This window comes from Entelurus aequoreus, linkage group LG03 (genome assembly GCF_033978785.1).
Source record: "Entelurus aequoreus isolate RoL-2023_Sb linkage group LG03, RoL_Eaeq_v1.1, whole genome shotgun sequence".
Lineage (NCBI taxonomy): Eukaryota > Metazoa > Chordata > Actinopteri > Syngnathiformes > Syngnathidae > Entelurus > Entelurus aequoreus.
The window spans coordinates 30,064,318-30,076,989 of NC_084733.1; the positions used below are offsets into that span (position 1 = coordinate 30,064,318).

The 12,672-nt window shown below is 37.1% G+C and overlaps 1 protein-coding gene across 3 annotated transcripts in view; it reads right to left on the reverse strand.

The window, feature by feature from the left end:
- The window catches only part of kidins220a (kinase D-interacting substrate 220a), a 102,135-nt gene that overhangs the window by 89,120 nt on the left and 343 nt on the right, over positions 1-12,672 (reverse strand). The window lies entirely within an intron of this gene.

Sequence of the window (12,672 nt, forward strand, 5' to 3'; positions counted from 1 at the left end):
TGGGAGTAGGCGGGAGCTAGCATACACACACACACACACAGAGCAATCTTCAGTCTTGGAATGTATTAGAAAAGATTCCGATCACCTACAAAATATAATTACTCGTTTCTTATCTAATTTCTGACTTTTCCTGAAAGTTTCATTTAAAATTTGTCCATACATTTTTAGGCTACGTTGCTAAGTTTTCTAACTAACAAACAGACAAACTGAGGTAATTAATCGAAGGATAAATGAAATTGCTATGTCCACCATGTCCGTCTGTTAGTGTTTGTTTTGTTTGTCCGTTGCTCTGAAACAGGCTGCAAGGGGGTTCACTCTTTGCATCGGTCACAGCACTTCGGCATGTTAGTTCTATAGCGGAATGAAATAATGGAGTGAACCTTTTTGTCATTCATCCACTCTCTTTTTCTCTGTGGGTGGAGGCGAGGCTGCTGGCATTCACAAACAGAAGTTAATTTTAAAACGTAGCAGAAAAGATCCCATCACTCACAAAATATAATCACTTGTTTCTTATCTTTAGTTCCTGAAAGTTTCATCAAAATCCACCCATACATTTTCTAGTTATGTTGGTAACTAATGAACAAGCTAACAAACAAAGAAGCTAATAAACAAACCCCAGCGAATACACAACCTCCGGTACAAAATGAAACAGACGGATTGAACCCTCTTGTCAGTGATTCACTCTCTTTGTCTCTGTGGGAGGAGGCATAGACACATAGAGAGAGATCTTCTTGATCACCTACAAAATATAATTACTTGTTTCTTATCTCATTTCGGACTTTTCCTGAAAGTTTCATTTAAAATGTTGCTAAGTCTGCTAACAGACAGACAGACAAACACACCCTTGGAAATACACAACCTTCTGGTGGAGGTAATTAATCAATAGTTAAATTAAATTGCCATATTCGTTATGTTCATCCATTTGTGCGTGTTTGTTTTATTAATCCGCCGCTTCCAAACAGTCTTCAAGAGAGTTCGCTCTTTGCATTGGTCTCAGCACTTTGGTATGTTAGTTCAAAACAGAGTGAACCTTCTTGTCAGTCATCCACTCTGTTTGTCTCTGTGGGTGGAGGCAGGACCGCTAGCATATACACACACAAAGACAAAACTAACACACACAGAGACGTTGAGCCTTGTGAAGTAGTAGAAAAGATACGGATCACCCACAAAATATAATCACGTGTTCCTTATAATCATTACCTGAAAGTTTCATCAAAATCTGCCCATAACTTTTGAAATGATGTTGCCAACTAACAAAAAAACCTTCTGGCAAGGTAAAAAAAACAATGGCTGTACAGTAGTTAACATTCTTATAAACACATTACAGACAACATAAAATACTTCAGAAACTCCTCAGCACAAAACATGAAACAATTGGGATGGACATAAATGTTTACAAAAAAGTGCAAAGTACATATTTCTTAACTTTTTAGATCAAATACGTACAGACGAAGCTGCTAACACAAATCTTACAAGTTGAAAAATGCTGCTTTCAGTAGAAATGTGACTGACAAACTGATTCCAACACAATCAGGCGTTTTGATGTCACATTTTCTGGCTCTTTCATGTTACCGTGCATGTCAAAATAGAAGCATCATCAAATGCACTTTAGAACAATAAAGGGCAGAACAAACCATTAATAACCAGTGCCCACTTTTTGTTATTCTATTTTCTGCCTGCAATGATCACCTGCTGTTTTTCCATGTTCGAAAATATCTAACAGGGAGGAGGGATCCTTTGTTGACAGTGAATGCAACAGGGGCCTGATGACACACCCTCCTTGTCTCTCAACGCACCATGGAAATGATACATCCCTAAAGAACCAATCCAATTATCTACCTCCCTTAACGTAGATCAGACACACACACAAAGCTAGTAGAACCCAACAAATAATGAAACTAAAAAATGTGACAAGAGATTAAAGCTAGTACGGGAGTGAGTCACAAACACAATTGAAATATGAACAAGTAAAAAAAAGCCACAATGAATAAAGCTAAAAATACATACCTTCCCTTGATGTAAGGTAAAAGCTCTGTTGTGGTTTTTCAACACAGACCAGGCTTGGTCACTCACTAACTCACACAGCACTACACACACTGCCGGTAACAAGCTAAGCAACCCCCCACCTTTTTTTTTTACACAAGGATGAATATTACATGAGGGGGTTGGTCTCCACCCATCGCTTCAACACACAATGGAGATACTACGTTTGCATTATTTGACTGCTGGATTCAGATGAGAGGAGAACATGATTATTTGTGTCATTTCTATTTTATGGGTGATGCCAGTGAATCAGCAGGAAGCAACATCTTATTTTACATGACATTATACAATTTAAATTATTTTATTACAAACTTGGATAGTATTTTTAAATTATTTCCTAAGCAAAAAACTATTGATGACGTCATAGATACAGTGTAGCATGAGTGTATATCCTAAAATCACAACACACCTTGCCACTCTTATTGATAAAATATAAGATATGTTGGATATAGAGAACATTCAAACCCTTTATTCATTGAATCGAAAATACTGAAATTCTCCGACATAGTGAATTTGCAAACAGCTAGAATTATACACAAAGCAAACTATAATCTGCTACCCAAGAATATAAAACAATTATTCTCAACAAAAGAGGAGAAATATAATCTTAGGCAAGGCAACTTTATTTGTATAGCGCTTTTCATACACAAGGCAGACTCAAAGTGCTTCACAGACAACAAAGTGAAATGAAAGAAAATAAAAGCAAAATTAAAATGCAGACAATAAAAATAAAAACAGTGCAGACGTTAAAAGTTAAAAGATTAAAAGATTTAGCTGAAAGCTAAGGTGAACATAAAAGTCTTCAGTCTAGTTTTAAAAGTAGTGAGAGTTGGGGAGAGTCTGACATCTTCAGGAAGTTTATTCCAGCTATGTGTTGCATAGTGACTGAATGATGATCTCCCTTGATTTGAGTTTACTCTTGGAACCGCTAACAGATTGGTCTCAGAAGATCTTAGTGATCTAGAGGGCGTATATAGTGGGAGCATATCAGTGATATACTTGGGCCCTAGACCATGTAGTGATTTATATGTGAGCAGGAGGATTTTGAAATCTATTCTCTGATGTACAGGGAGCCAATGTAAGGATTTAAGAATTGGTGTAATGTGCTCACATTTTTTGGTCTTTGTTAGAACTCTAGCAGCAGCGTTCTGAACAAGCTGTAGCTGCCTGACAGTTTTTTTGGGAAGACCTGCAAGGAGACCATTATAATAGTCTAGCCTACTGGTAATAAAGGCATGTACAAGTTTTTCTAAGTCTTGAGCTGACATGAGCCCTCTAAGTCTTTTTACATTTTTGAGGTGATAGTAGGCCGATTTTGTTACTGATTTGATGTGACTGTCGAAATGTAAATCAGAATCTAAAATAACCCCAAGATTTCTGGCTTTATTTGAGGTTTTCAGGGACAGTGATTTAAGGTGTTGGATGACTTTAAACCTTTCTTTTTTAGCACCAAAAACAATTATCTCAGTTTTATCTTCATTTAGTTGTAGGAAATTTTGGCACATCCAGTGTTTGACTTGCTCAATGCACTGGCACAGAAGATCTATGGGGCGATAGTCATTTGGTGATAGCGCTACATAGATTTGGGTGTCATCGGCATAGCAATGATGGTCAATGTTATTATTTTGCATGATTTGTCCTAGTGGGAGCATATAGATGTTAAATAAAGTCGGCCCCAAGATTGAACCTTGGGGGACTCCACACGTTACGTTGGTTGGTTCTGATACAAAGTCACCAATGGAAACAAAATAGTTCCTATCTTGTAGATATGACTTGAACCAGCTTAAAACTGTGCCTGAGATCCCCACCCAGTTTTCCAACCTGTCCAAAAGTATTGAGTGGTCGACAGTGTCAAATGCAGCACTGAGGTCCAAAAGCATTAATACTGAAGTTTTGCCAGAGTCTGTGTTTAGACGGATGTCATTTATAACTTTAAGAAGGGCCGTCTCTGTGCTATGAAGAGGTCGAAATCCTGACTGGAAGTTGTTGTGGCAGCCAGTAGAAGCCAAGAAGTGATTTAGTTGTTGGAGGACAACTTTCTCAATTATTTTACTTATGAATGGTAGATTTGAAATTGGTCTGTAGTTGTTGATAACAGAGGCATCTAGGCTCTGCTTTTTTAGAAGAGGTTTAATGACTGCAGTTTTGAAAGCCTTCGGGAAATTGCCCGATTTAATAGAATTATTAACTATTTGCAAGATGTCTGTTGATAGGCAGTCAAAAACATTCTTAAAGAAGTTAGTAGGTAAAACATCAAGGCAGCAGGTGGATGACTTTAGAGCTGTCACCGTTTCCACTAGAGTTTTAGAGTCTATGGCATTAAAGCTTGCCATCATTGCTGTGTTACTTTTGCCTAAATGGGGTGGTGATCCAACTTTTTTACTTGAGATATTGATGGTGCGTCTGATGCCTTCAATTTTATCAGTATAAAAGAATGCAAAGTCATTGCATTTCTGCGTGGAATGGAGTTCGGCTGGTATTTGTGTTGGGGGTTTAGTCAGTCTGTCAACGATTGTGAATAGGGTTTTGGCCTTATTTGTGTTGCTGTTTATGATATTGGAGAAGAATGTTTCTCTAGCACTTTTTAAGACTAAATTGTAGGCCTGGAGGCTCTCTTTATAGATGTCATGGTGAATATGAAGTTTTGTATTCCGCCAGATTCGTTCAGCCTTCCTGCACTCTCTTCTCTGGGCTGTTACAGCAGCAGATTTTCTCCAGGGTGCCTTTTGCTTGCCAGAAATCGTTTTAACTGTAACAGGTGCAATGATATCTATGATATTCACAATTTTGGAATTAAAGTTGCTTACAAGATCATCAGCATGACATGGGTTTAGAGGTGGTAGTGAGGAGATGGCGTTTTTAAAGAGGACATTAGCATGTTCATTTATGTACCGCTTTTTGACATTCTTTGATTCTGTTTGTGTGTCCGGAATTACAGAAATATTAAAGAAAACACAGAAATGATCAGACAATGAAGGATCAATCACAAGAACATCAGAAACATTGAGACCTTTTGTGATAATCAGGTCCAGGGTGTGTCCCTTATAATGTGTAGCCTCTTTCACATGTTGAGACAGTTCAAATGTGTCTAAAATAGTAAAAAGTTCTTTTGCGCCCTTGTCATTTAATCTTAGAGAAAAATGTAATTTAAAACATGTGTACGCACGTACAACACTTAAAACCTTCAGTATATCTGTATTTGGAATTCAATTATGGAATGGATTTAGCAAAAAAAAAAAAGTACTAATATGATCCACTTCAAGAAACTCTTCAAACTTAAAGTGTTTACAAAGTACAAAGAAGAAGAACCACAATAAACATTCTGATGTTATTTCATCCATCCATTCATTTTCTAGATAATCTTACTTATCTCACCATATGACATAACTTACTTCACCAGTTATTATTTATGTATTTATTTATTTGTATTATTTATGGAGTGTATTGTGAATAAATTGAGAACAGGAAGTGAACAAAAGTTTTAGCAACTGCTTTGTAAAGCAAAAGGGGTAGGATTAGATAAGCTCTGCTTCTTCCTACTCCTTTTCGAACATGTTGAATAGAGAAACTGGAAATTGTGATGTATCATGTTGTATGCTTGCATGTTCCAAATAAACTCAAACTCAAAATGTTACTAAAGATGTTGACATAAATACTACAAGTTGTTTGCTAATAACTGACATCAGTGATTATCTAATAGTTTTCACAATCTGTGATGAAAACAACAATAAGAGGAACAACGGTGACAAAAAGACATTTCGAAGACGATGCAGAGAGAAAAATATGATTGCTTTTAAGAATGATCTGCGAGAATAAAGTTGGAACAATGTGTACAGTGAAAATTAGGTACATGAAGCATATGGTATTTTTTAAAATACTTTCATGATGCTTAATGACAAACATTATCCATTAAGACAACTTAGTGAGAAGAAATAAAATATAAACCATGGATGACAAAATGACAGGAAAAGAAAAATACATGATATAGAACATTTATAACACAAAGATATAGAGAGGCAGAAAATAACCACAAAATGTACAAGAACAAGCTAACCAGCATCTTAAGAATTTATTTATTAGACAGAAACCAAAACAATTAGATAGCAACATGGCGCATTAAACATAGCATCATAACAATGGTACTAAGAAGGATTACCCTAAATAAATACTTCTTAGGTGCAAACATTAATGATGACAATATGAATGAAGTAGTTGACAGCTCCAATAACTCCTTTGTAAATATTGGACCTATTCTGGAAGAAAAGATTCTAGATCCCCGGGTCAGTTAAGGACTTCAATGACACTACAGACAGAAATCCCAACTCAATGTTCATCATGGGAGACAAAAGAGGAAATAATCGAAATTGTGAATGAATCCAAGACCTCAACGGAAATTATTTGAAAACGATTACATTGATTATTGAAGAGATTTCAATACCTGTAACAAATCAGCAACCTATCATTTAAAAACAGGCAAATTCCCAAACAAAGTGAATATTATAAATTGTACCAAATTAATAAGATTGGAGGCAAAACACAATTTTACAAACTACACACCTGTTTTCTTACTTCCACAATTTTCTAAAGATCATTGAAAATTATATAACAACAGATTGAACAAATTCATAAATAAAAGTGCAACACTCGCAGACAACCAATACGGATACAGAGCTAACATTTCAACATCAATGGTATTAATAGAAATTACGGAAGAGATTACCAATGCAACAGATGGTAAACAGTGTGCAGCTGCAATGTTTATGGATCTAACAATATAATCATAATATCTTCATTGAGAACATTCACACCCTTTAATTATTAAATCACAAATATTAATATTCAATGATTAGGTGCATCAGGGTCTCTGCAGGTTTCAACATGTCAAATTTAAGACTTTTTAAGATTTTTTAAAGACCATAATGAATATAATTTAAGACCATTTTATATCTATACGGTCAAAAAAGTACAACGACAAAGGAAAATCAGAGGGCCAGAATGAATTGTAATTCATTCACTGCTCTTTTCCATTAGAAAACAAAATGGTTTAACTAACTAAATAACACCTGAAGACTAACTATTGTAAACTAATGGAAAAAAAATACAAGAAAACATGATAACAGCCACTTATCAGATGTGCTATAGAAGTGTTTTCTTGCAAAATGTGCATTGTGCTTCAAATCAAATGTTTTCATGTGACAACAACCACAACGTCAGCAATGGTAGGGAAAGCACAACAATAGGGACAGTTAGCATCTATGCTAAAGCTAAATGGTTAACTTTTGCAGTGTTTTTGCGGCTGTCAGAATTAAGCAAACAGATAAATATGTCTACAGTACTACTATTGTATCTGCACAAAGTTGAGAAAAACAGTGCAGACAGAGTGACTGTCTAAAAAGAAAGAAGGGGATTATGGCTTGCAAGCCTCTAACAGAATTTGGATGTGAATGATGTGGATTATATCTGGTATATAAATAACTGTTTTTGTGACTTTTTTTTAAAAAACATATTACTCATAAACAAGGACTAGTTTTCATTTAAGCATGACAAGTAGTGTGGATGTTGCCTGTCTATCTGTGTTGGCCCTGCGATGAGGTGGTGACTTGTCCAGGGTGTACCCCGCCTTCCGCCCGAGTGCAGCTGAGCTAGGCTCCAGCACCCCCTGCGACCCCAAAAGGGACAAGCGGTAGAAAATGGATGGATGGATGGAAGTTGACATTCGCACATCTTCCTAGCTTTCCTCACCCCACCATAAACTGAGTGTAAACACTAAACAGACAACCATTATAGCTTTTATGGTCAGTTGCTTTATGAACTTTGAGAAAATATTAAGCATGAGAAGCTGACCTGAAATAATACAAATAATGTAAGAGAATTATGTTGTTTTTTTTAAAGTTTTACTGATGTGAATACACTTCTACCACAGAGAAATTAACATTTGCTTACTGTACATAATAGTATGATTTCACTACTAAACATCTCATATTGAGCTCCTTCGGCAATTGGCGCCACTTTACCCACATAACACTCCTTTTGGGGGTGTTTCTTGTGTTTGTGGCGTTTCAGCAGCTTTAGACATGGACTTATCCCACATGTTTAACTTTTATATAATCATTCCATTCACTTCTTACCGCATTTTTGACTTTTACGTAATCATTCCATTCACTTCTTACCGCAATGTTGACAAACGCTTTCCTCCTCGATGGGTTCACATCCGAGTCCTAAACACCTTGTACGTTTCCATCCACTGGCTTCAAGCATGCATTAAACTGATCGTTCTGGAGCCACAAATCTTTGAACTTGCACCTACCCATCTTATGCATGTAATTCGGCTTTGCTGTGGGCTTCCGATAACTTTTCTCCACTGCTATGCTGAGCTGTAACAACACACCGCTGGCCGCGCACAGCACACAAGCTGGTGGGGGACGTTTAATTCTGACCGGGAAGCACAGGTAGCCTACTTCAGTTCCATTTTGTAGTTCCTCAAAAATCTAAACATTTAAAAGCAAGACTGAAGTTCATGAATGTTTTAAACAAAAGTAACAAATAGATTTTTAAGACATTTAAGATTTGGCAACGTTTTAGGAAATGTTTTGATATTTTGAAGCTTTTAAATTCAAATTGATGGATTTAAGGCTTTTTAAGACTTTTTTAAGACACCCCACGGATACCCAGTGCATTTGCAAACAGCTAAAATCATGTACAAAATGCGAACTATTATCTGCTACCTCAGAATGTACAACAATTCGTCTCAACAAAAGACGAGAAATATAACCTCAAAGCGCGTTTAAAACATGTGTGTGCACGTAGAACACTTAAGACCTTTAGCACATCAGTATGTGGAATCAATTTATGGAACGGATTAAGCAAAGATGTTAAACAATATACTAATATAATTCAGTTTAAGAGACTGTTCAAAGTCTTTATAAAGTCCAAAGAAGAAGAAACCTGATACAAATTTGAACCTTATTGAAAATGAGATCATCTTTAGTGAAGTGAAGTAAAGTGAATTATATTTATGCGCTTTTCTCTATGACTTAAAGCGCTTTACATAGTGAAAACCAATATCTAAGTTACATTTAAACCAGCGTGGGTGGCACAAGGAGCAGATACTTTACGCACTAAAGTATCTTCCCCAAGGACACAACGGCAGTGACTAGGATGGCGGTGTCGGGGTTGTCCCTGACAGTTTGGTCAAGTTTTAGTTTTCCTCTGCGTTTGTCTTGGTTTCCTGTTCTTAGTTTCCTGTCAGTGCTTTTATTTTGTCTTCATTTCCTGATTGTCTCCCTGAGTGCTTTGTCCCCTCAGCTGTGGCTGATTGGCACGTGGCCACACCTGGTGCCAGTCAGCCAGCTGCCTATTTAAACCTGTCCTGCCCTCCAGTCACGGCTGGATTATTGTAGTGTCTACTGGTCAATGTCACTTGTCACTTCTACCTGTAGCTTCTACCTATTTGTCGTTGTAGCTCCGTCTACTTTTGTCCACTCCGCTTTAGTCATAGTTCCTTCGTGTCACAGTAAGTGTTTTTGTTTATTGTCCACAGTTAGCCTTTGTGCTATTTTAGTTTATAGCCTATAGTGATGGGTTGATGAGACCTCATGAAGCGTTTCGACACATTGCAAAACTGTATTGATACTGTGTCACTAAATACTGACATCTGCTGGACATTAAAAATCTCTACAGGCAACCTATGGACCGACTCAACTGACACTGATTTTATGACCTAGTATATACAATAATATAAGGATTTAGGATTATTTCATATCTTCATTTAAATAAAAATATATTTTTTATCTTTTTTAGACAGTCAAATAATGTGAACATGTATCGTGACTAGGATGGTAGAAGGTGGGGATTGAACCCCAGTAACCAGCAACCCTCCGATTGCTGGCACGGCCACTCTACCAACTTCGCCACGCCGTCATTCCTGTACCTCCTCTAGTAACAGTAGTGATGGGTCCTGCAACACAGATGCATCGGCGCATGCGTCGAGCTCATAGAGCGAAACCTTGTGTCGGTGCGCGTACCGCTTATAGAAAGTCACGTGACCGATCATGAGCTGCTTTGGTCACGTGACCGATACGCGAACTGTATCGCACTGACGCCTCCTCTGTGCCCTGTGAGCAACGTTCCCTCTAAGGTGCGCGCCTGCGCAATTGCGCAGTGCTCAAGCGTCCTCCGCGCACATCGTGCGCCGCACAGCCAATATATGCCGCGCACCAAATCAAACCCATCTGAATTCTAAACAAAATAAACACATTTATTCTGTGTAATTTTGAAATGCAACTTTGAGTGACAGTGACAACAAGCGGCCCTAACGGTGTTCGTCAACAACACGCATTGCGCCGCTTCCTAATAAACACAGTTTGGCGCGCAGGCGTCAGTGCGATACAGTTCATGAGCGGTCACGTGACCAGAACAGCTCATGAGCGGTCAGGTGACCAAAACAGCTCGTGTTCGGTCACGTGACTTTCTAAAAGCGATACGCGCACCGACACAGGGTATCGCTCTATGAGCTCGACGCATGCGCCGATGCATCGGTGTTGCCGGACCCATCACTAATAGCCTAGTTTGTTCTCCGCCTTGTGCGCGCCTTTTGTTTGTTCCCTTTTGTTTGTTTTTTGCTATAGTATCTGAATTAAATCATGTTTTCCCATTCAATGCCTGCCATCATCTCTGCATCTTGGGGTTCGTCAACTACAAACTCTGACAGGCGGAAGTGGGGATTGAACCTGGAAACCTCAAGTTGCTGGCATGGCCGCTCTACCAACCGAGCCACACGTCCCTTTATCATCTCACCTATGTGAATTACAACTTACTTTACTGTTTATTTATGAGACCTGTGGTAGTTATAATTAATTGATTTCAATTGTGTTACAAATTGAGAACAGGAAGTGACCAAATGTAAAAGGGGTGGAATTAAATAAGATCTGCTTCTTCCTACTCCTTTTAGGACATGTAAAATTTATGATGCATTATATTGTAACTGTATGCATGTTCAAATTAAATTTAAACGTAAAACTTAATATAGATGTGCATTCAAAAGAACTTAACAGCACATTTGAGAAAAAAGTCTATTCTCTCCACAAGTAGCACACTTTCATGTGGTATTTTATGTACATCATATTACATAATTTATACTATGCTATTTTATTATATAATGTACACAAATATTATTTCCACAGTTAAAGCAACCAACATTCAAAAGAAAAACATTTAGCATTTCATCTTCATTTAATTTAATTTCATTAAGCTATTTCGAACAAAACAAATCAAAAACATTCTCCATCTACACAATTCAAACTAAATAATATCTCCAATACAATATTGTCATCTGAAAAAAAACCAATACTAATATAAAAAATAAAAATAAACATGGTGTGTCAGAAAAGGAGCAGGAAGAAGCAATAATGTTTACCGTCCATTAATAAAGTAAAATGAATGTTTATGCGATTATATTCACCAGGTAATAAATACATTTTGTTGTTTTCATATTTGTTATGCTATTTTCAATATACTCAGAAGGGAAATACAGTTAATTAAGTGTTAATTTTATTATATTTATTTATTCAATTTTTTTTTTTTTTAATTTTAGATAAATTGCATACAACATATCTGCACATTTTTCAAGTAGAGACAACAACCTTGAAGCAGTAGTTAAGAATTCCTCCCACTGCGAAAACAACTACAAAACAAAAATATGTTTGTAATAACCATCCATCCATCCAATTTCTACCGCTTGTCCCTTTCGGGGTGGCGGGGGGTGCTGGAGTCTATCTCAGCTGCATTTGGGCACTCTGGACAAGTCGCCACCTCATCGCAGGGCCAACACAGATAGACAGACAACATCCACACTCACATTAACACACTAGGGCCAATTTTACTGTTGCCAATCAACGTATCCCCCCATATGACACAATATGTCTATCATACTTATTTGGTCTCAGCTTTATGTTATAGGTGACAAACAAATTAGTGTAATACCTAATGTTATGTTTGATTTAAAAAAAACTGTGGGCAAAAAAACCCTTATTAAAAAAAAAAGTCTGCTTTTAAAGACCTTAACAACTTTTAAAAAATTAAACACATTAGTGATTACAATTTGACCATAGTATCAATTAGCAGGGTCTGTGTAAGGTTCACATATGGCCCACATATTGTCTTGTTAAACAAGACAATCAGTACATCTGCTGAAATGATCCAGGGTGTAATGTGAGGACATGCAACAGTAGGCAGTTTTGAAGTTTAGGGAACCAACACCAGATAGCATCTCTAAATTTAAACAGTTCAGCTCTTCATCACATGTCATGTGGATGTCAAACTGCTGAGGAGGATCCAGTTCCATGTATAAACTGTGCAGTGTGCAGTACTTTTTAGTGCAATATGATGGATTTACTTTATTACATATACATATAAGCACTCTGGAGCAACTTCCTGTAATTAAAATGCAGCCTGCAAAAGTCACAAAATAGTCATAAATCTACTAAAATCACAGGTTTTAAACTTGAAATGGTATGCTTTAATTAGGTTTGTTGACTATATTATCTACTAGTGTGTCAAAATAAAAGCTCACATCTGGATGTCACTTCATTCCATCACATGGCCACAACAATGTGACAAGTCAGCGAGATT